The sequence below is a fragment of the Neoarius graeffei genome, chromosome 24 (genome assembly GCF_027579695.1).
Source record: "Neoarius graeffei isolate fNeoGra1 chromosome 24, fNeoGra1.pri, whole genome shotgun sequence".
NCBI classification, from domain to species: Eukaryota; Metazoa; Chordata; class Actinopteri; order Siluriformes; family Ariidae; genus Neoarius; species Neoarius graeffei.
Window position 1 is genome coordinate 6040543 of NC_083592.1, and position 8032 is coordinate 6048574.

At 41.8% G+C, this 8032-nt stretch overlaps 2 pseudogenes; one reads left to right on the forward strand and one right to left on the reverse strand.

The window, feature by feature from the left end:
• LOC132872878 (class I histocompatibility antigen, Gogo-B*0103 alpha chain-like) overlaps nucleotides 1-6840 on the reverse strand; it is an 83513-nt pseudogene extending 76673 nt beyond the window's left edge.
• A 71-nt stretch (nucleotides 6841-6911) lies between these two features.
• Nucleotides 6912-8031, forward strand: LOC132872879 (putative nuclease HARBI1; annotated as a pseudogene).
• Nucleotide 8032: the final 1 nt, after the last annotated feature.

The following is an 8032-nucleotide window of genomic DNA, read 5'->3' on the forward strand; positions in this document are numbered from 1 at the left end:
CTACGCTCAATTTAGAGTCACCAGTTAACCTAACCTGCATGTCTTTGGACTGTGGGGGAAACCGGAGCACCCGGAGGAAACCCACGCGGACACGGGGAGAACATGCAAACTCCACACAGAAAGGCCCTCACCGGCCACGGGGCTCGAACCCGGACCTTCTTGCTGTGAGGCGACAGCGCTAACCACTACACCACCGTGCCGCCCCTATAATGAGATATTACACTTTATTTTTTTTAATTAACACACACACACACACACACACACCACTGTACTCGGCTTCCCCAGAATTTCATAAACAATAACAGCCAGATCACTGAGGGAACTGAACTAGTTTTGTTGGGACTTTATTGATGTAACTCTGGAATAATTATTATAAAAATGGTAACGTTCAACAAATATGCAACGCTTCCTGTCGGATAGGCAGATGCGGGTTTGACTTGTCTGGATCCAACATTAACGGTAGTCCGATTATCCGAGATGACCAAATGTTGAGCCTTGAGGGGAAACGATTAAGACAACCACCAACTCACTTTCACGTTACCCATGATGCTTTGCACCTTTGGGGGTGGGGTGCAACCAAAATATAAAACAAACTAAAACACGGCGTCACACACTGACTAATCTTTCGAATTTAAATTTCCCTAAAACCTTCAAAGTGTCAAAACTAACTAAACCAAAGCTTAAAGAAATCTGCAAAGCCTTTTCTGCGGACTTCGAGAAATCAATCAGTAAAAAAGCGCTTGTAAATATCGCCTCGAACATCTCTACTTCAGGTGACCGCGAGTCAGCAGCCTTCTTCGTCTGTCAGCACGGGTGTTCCGACAATTACTGACCTGCAGAAGAGCTGAGAAAGATCGACACTGATCATAGAAGAACCCACAGTGAAATGGTTTTTGCTGTGTGCTGGTTACGACCATCAAAAATGCTGCACAAGAGTTGCAATGAAGGTCACTTAGCCGCATAGGCTCAGCTAGCGAGCCGTGCAGCAGTGTTTTACACGGCCACTTCTCAAAAACACACGGCGATAAATCCCCAAACACGTCCTATAAATTTTATATTAACCCATGCTAACCAAAATTGTGTCATTTTGTGAAGTAATTTTGTGCATTTCTGTGGACGTTTTTGTCGATGGTCAGCGGTTTCCCGGGGCGAGCCTGGCACACGTTTTCCATATATGGAAGTTAAATCGAGAAAATCAAGTTTACCGCCAAAAATATAGCGTCTTATTGGTCAGACTTCAAAACAAGGCTTGAATGGAAGCAAAATACTACGAGTTTTGAGAGCTTCGCCGGCGAAGCTCAGCAGGTTTAGAATGAGTAGGTCGTGTATTCAGATAAATATCTTCACGAGTTTATCATCATACAAGCCTGATAAACATACTGACACAAACTTTACACTTTCCTGTGCGCCCACTGACAAATAATATAGTGTTTAAATGACCTCAATTAGATGAAACATAAAACTTGTCCCCTTCCTCAGTCACACCGGACTCGGCGCTGAGAGCCCACGCACACATTCATCAAAGGCTGTTCCCATGGTAACGGCATGATCATCACTTTCACTCTTTCGGTTTTGATTGGTTTCTCTTTCGCCAAGATTTACATCATCTTAAATCGTACTTTCATAAACTATCATTATTATTCAATTTTTTGTTTTGGTTACAGTATTTACATTTCAAGTAACTACAGGAAAATTTCCTTTTGTTTGTAACTTTTCACTTATTTTTATCCTGTTTATTGCACTTTTTAACAGAATCAAAATGATTCCTAACATTTTGTGATGTAACATTCATGTATTATGTATATTTTGTAAAATCAAAACTTGTTAAAAGTATCTGTTATTTGCAGTCGTATAGATTTCATAATATTAATCTTCAGAGTTGCTGAATCTCGTTTGTTACGGTGTTCCCGAAAAACTTCCCTTAACATCAGTCATATTGTCTGACGTTGGGCAGATCTATGCCAGACATTTTCAGACCTTGTCAGACAATTTTAGCTTTGTGTAAAATGAATGAAAACAAGCAAGAAAATCAAGGACTATTATTTATTCCACAATGTCCTATTCGACAATGTCCTTTCCAGCACGTTGAAACGGTCCGTTACTGATGATACAAAAAATATCAGTTTATCATTGAACACATCAAAGCTCATTTCTGAATCTCTCAAGCAGACGGTTGTTAGTTTCCTCATCCTGCTCATCAAAGCTCTCATAGCCTGCATCAAGATCAGAATCAGAATCCTGCTCATAACACTCCTCCATCTGAGGAACAGGTTCAACATCTCCATCAGAACCAGCCACAGCTTCACTTTCAACATCAACAATATCACACATCTGAACATCTCGCTGCTGGTTCCTGCTAGTCTTGACAGCACGATCAGTAGTCACCAAACATGAGTTTTTTACCGTAATCGTAACGAAGCCAAGGCCTCCCAACTCGCCATGCCTCTTGAAAACGACGACATGGCTGCTTCCCCCCTTCGGAATTGACGTTTTCCTTTTGAAAGCAACTTGCGGTTTGACGGTGTCCGATTTTGCATTTTTTCCAAAAAACCAATGCACGCTTTTACCGGCCGCATTCAGCATGGACATTGACAGCGAGCAACCAAAAGAGGTAGTAAGGCGACTTTTGATTGGATAAAGGGAGAGGCCTCAATAGACAGACCAATCAGAGCCATCCATACAGTGACAAGGTAAACAAATATGGCGCGAATGCATTCGGACAGCATATCGATCGATAACGTAGCTTCTCAATGAACTAAGTAGGTCGCTGCGAGAAAACTCTGTGCACCATTGACGTGTATTTAAGGTATGCGAAACCACGTAGAGACATCAATACATGGAGTATTAGAACTTTGTTTATTAAGTTGCGATAAATAAGGATATTTGTGAGTTTTTTTTTTTCTTCTCATGTTAAATTCAGGCATGTTTTAGATTTGGATGTTTATATTAGTAATTACAGTAGCTATCGGTCAGGTTGACTGACGTTTATGTTAATTACGTAGGACAACTGAATTTTTCGTCTGTCATGACCGGTGTCCGACGATATTTCAGGAACACTGTTGTTATCTTTGTTATTTATAGTAAAGATGGATTCTGTGGAATACGACTCGACTGCAGCAATTTGTATTTTTTCTTAAATGCACTAGAAATTGTAATTTAAAGTTTCTGCTTTTATTGCAGGAATTTGTAGAAGATTTTATTGATAATTACAATGAGTTGTAAAGTTCTGGTTAATGAATAAGAAACTAAATTTAAACTTTGACATTTTATTAAGTTAGTAAATCAAATGTGTGTTAAACGCCTAATAAAATAGAATTCACACTTAAAATTAATGCTTTCTTTCATTTCTTTTTAAGGCTCAGTTGCAGCTCCAGAAATCACCAGATTGCACCAAAAAAGATGAAATTTTAAAAATTTCCCCAAATCCCCCCCCCAGTCACAACCAAGTGACACTCCCTACCTTCAGAAAAACACTCCCCGCTTTCAGAAAAACACTCCCTACTTTCAGAAAAAAAACACTCCCAACCTTCCCAATCGTGGCTAAACGCCTGCTTAGCTGCACAACCTAATTTATAGGAACTGATCTCCTGTTAGAATGCTCTTATTTATAGCATCTAGAATTCTGATTTATTTTGGTGAAACATTTAGCCAGTTATAAATCTTTATTTAAAAAAATAATAATAAATTTACCCAAATTCTGATTTGAAGAATCTTGCACTGATCTCTCACCAGAAAGCCGATAAAGACTAAAAACGGCTGGCTGTAAAGACTCCTCTGGTTTTTGATAGGAATGATGAGTGATATTTAGTGAGCACAATGGCTGGGTAGATCTCAACAGTTAACCAGGCAGAAACGGGCCTTAAAGCGTTCCAGAAAAAGTTACAGCTTTGATCGTGGGTGAAGCGTCACTGTTCATATGCATATATTTATGGTTTTGTAGTAATTAGTCAGATACTGTTCGTTTCACTTGGAAACATTTGGGGATGGGAAATATACAAGATAATTACCTCTTTATATAGTTCTATAGACGAGGGTTACCAAGGCAACAAACGCCTGGAATGTCTGGGCAACAAGTCAATCACTTGATATCTGGGCTGCCATGGTGACAAAGCAATGGGCGACTCTCACTTCCTGTGTGTACGCGCCTTAAAACCTTTGCACAGTGCTGTATGTGACCATGTTTAATTTTCTTTTTCAGTGGTGTATTTAATAAATCTGATGTGTGTGCACGCACGTGTACAGAGTGCTATGTACCATGTGCAGTGATTAAAGCTCGGAGTGTGAGTCACCTTCAGTGTGATTCACGAGCCGCATTGCTAGTTTCATAACGGCATGCAAACGGTCCTGCTGATCCTTCATATGTCGCGTCCCTCTGCCCCAGTAATGTTGATCAGAAGCATTGATCTTCCAGATCCACATGGTCCTTAACATCATCTCCTTGATGTTGGCGTCAAAGAACACAAACGGTTCTCCATCCAGCAGACCCACAGCAGTGAATTCTGGGAGGTTTTTTCCTCTGACAGCAGTGTGTTGGTACTGCAGTGTGTGTGAGCCTGTAAAAGGGGAAATAGTTTCAGTAACTCACCACAGATAAAGTAAAACTAAAGATGTATAAATTCCACAAAATGACTAAAGAGGTCACCAACACCGCTCTTGTGAGCAGCTGGTTGATGGTAGCGTGATGCTGCTTCCACTTGTGGATAACGGCACCCTGATGGGGTTTATAAGAACAGTGGAGTAGGCTTGGGATCGAGGCCTTTTTCATGCATCAATAATCAGAAAAATTTCCCGTGATTAAATAATGGACGTCAGCATTTCAGAAAGAAACACAGTCAGGTCCATAAGTATTCGGACAGTGTCAATTTCTGTAATTTTTCCTCTGGACACCACCAAAGTGGATTTGGAAGTGAAGCAGTCAAGTCGTGATTAAAATGCAGAATTCCAGCTTTAATTCAAGATGAACAAAAACATCACATTAACCATTCAGGAATTACAGCCGTTTCTTGTACATCGCCCTACCATTTTCACGGACTCAAAAGTAACTGGACAACTCACTGATGAGTGGCTTCGTCCAGGTGTGGCCCGTTTCCTCGTTATTTCATGAGGAATTAAGGAGACAAAAGGTCAAGAGTTGATTTCAAGAGTTAAATTTGCATTTGGCCGCTGTTCATGGCAGAGTTATTATACTTTCAAAATGTGTTGGTTTTTATTTAGTCTTTCAGGTTTTTTAAACTTTCAGTTTAGGTAGTTTTTACAAGTGCATATGTAGTTTTATTTTTGAGGAACCGATGAGCTTTGAGTTTTTCGGGGATTGCAGAGCCAGAACAGGACACGAGCCGTTTACTTTTGGCACAATTAGATGCTCTATCCGTTTGCTGGTTCTTACCATAGAGATCTCATTTTGTCTGTCGACATCAATGAAATCAGGCGCCTCGACACTGAAATAATGCTGAGCAATAACAGTGTGACCGAGGGTTTGGGATCACTGTGTCAAACAGGACGCTTTTCATACATTTATATTTGATTTATTTGGCAATAAAAGTACATGTATATAAAATACATAATGCACTGCCCAGGAGAACACAGACAAAATAAAAAACAAACAAACTTCCATTGTGGCCCTCAGAAAAGGGGAAAGAAAGAAAAAAAACAAGACAACCGGCAAAAGGCACATTAACGGAGTCCATTGGTCAACAGAATAAAAAGTTGATAACATACACGATAATTGGAAAAACAAGAACATGAGTGATACTGTGACAGAGGGCTCTGTCTAGCTCCTCTTCAAGTCTGTTTTCCCTTTCCCAGTTAGTTACTACAGCAGTGCCCTGTACTACGAAGCGGGTTTTCTGGCTTACCGGGGTAACTTCGAGAGTAACTTGATCACGTGCAGCGTAACTTCCCGATTAACCCATACTACGAAAGTTGGCTATGTTCAAACCGAGGTATGCTGCCATGGCAATTTACGCTGCATCTCAAACCTGCTCGTCTCAGGTTATGTTCTTGGTTAACCCGAGGTTTCCGATTAACCACACCCTTTTTAAACACCACCTCTCCACCGACATTTCCTCTAGAGACAATGCCAGCGTACCTGGATGACCCGTGCGATATCGGAGTGCAGATTGTGAGGGGCTCTCTCCGGAGGGCGAGGGTATTTAGAGACCGCCAGAATCCGCTGGCATACCCGGACGATGTTCTTCATGAACGATATAGATTCTCAGCTGAGGGAATTCGTTACCTTTGCCAGCTGATCGAGGCAGACGTCTGCAATGTAACCCGCTGAAGCCAGGCCCTCACAATCGAGCAAATTATGTGCTTGTCATTGTGTTACTTTGCCAGTGGACAATATATGTATTCCATCGGTGATGCTGAAAACCTCAGTAAGAACACTGTATGTCGTATGATTCGCAAAGTGGTACTTGCCCTAACCAAACTGATGAATGCATTTGTCGTGTTCCCTGGGCATTTAACCGCACTTCAGATCAAAGAAGGGTTTTATGCAATCGCAGGTAATTACTAATATCAAACTGTGTGTTTGCCTACTCTCATAGAGACAATTGTGACTGACAATTGATATGACTAACAAAATATACAGGTTTCCCAAGAGTGATAGGAGCCATTGACTGCACTCACATCCGAATCAGTGCACCCCTGGGAGAGCATGAGGGGGATTATGTGAATAGAAAATCCTTCCATAGCATCAACGTACAGGTAAAAGGTCTACTTCATATAGGCCCACATTCAAATAGGTCATGTCCATACCTCAAATCAACCTGTCAGTACTGGTCCCATTTTGCGTGAGGTGATGTTTTGTCCTCCACATGGGTTGGTGTTGTTCCTCATTTGCAGGGGTAACAGTGTGCTTGTACCTCAGTCATGTCCCCTGTCCTTGCACAAATGCTTGATGTTCTTAGATGACATGTGACCACCAGTTGATGATAACCAACCTGGACGCAAGATGGCCAGGGTCTGTCCACGATTCCCGCATATTTAGAGAATCCTCACTAGCTGCGGGATTCGAGGAAGGTAAGATAATCCTACATCTAATCCTTAAAACACAAATCATCCTGCATCAAAAAGATATCGGGACAATACAGAAACAAGAGCTAAAATACCACAGACGTCCCTACTCAAACTTCATGGCATTCCTTAAGTAAAGAATAGTGAGCATCTTACAGTTGTTTGACACTAACTACATTTCTCTCCATTTCATACAAGGGCGATTTGATGGTATCCTGCTCGGGGACCGTGGATACCCATGTTTGAAACACCTCCTGACACCATTCACAGACCCTCAAACAAGGGCCCAGAGAGCCTTCAATGATGCCCACAGTGTTATAAGAGCACGAATCGAGATCACGTTCGGCATATTGAAGGCTCGGTTTGCCTGCCTAAAAGGCCTGCGTGTGAGGCCAGAGAAGGCCTGTCAAATAACAGTGGCATGTGTGGTACTGCATAACAGCCACCATTAGAAAAGAAAGGGTTCCCAATCATGTTCCCTCACCCCCCGATGTTGTTGACCCCATGACCCTGGACCATCCCACAGGCCATTCAGTGAGAGAGGCCATCACAAACCAATTTTTCAGGCAGTAACACAAAATAAAGAAAAGCCAAAATCACCACTCATTCCTACTGTATTTATTTATTCAAGTTCTCCCGTTCCTGAAAAGAAAAGACAGAAAAGCCAAATGAATGCTTGCTTGCACGCGCGCACACACACTGTACTAATACCTTCTTCTCATGCTCCAACTTTTCAATTTCTAGTTCGAGCTTCCGAATTTGCAGCCTCTTTTTTTTTTGCAGTCTAGCTGTAACATTTTCTTGTACAGGCTGCGCACATTGTCCACTCCGGCCTACAGAACCCCCACCCCAGAATGAACATATTAGCCTAGTATGCATAACAGTCGGCAATGATGGACCGAAGAGGAAGAAACTGTACTTTGTGACATTGTGACGTCCCTGGCAGGGAAGCCTCAGGAGGGGACAGGGGCAGCTCCAACTCCTCCTACAAAGGAACACAAGCACACAGACTGAT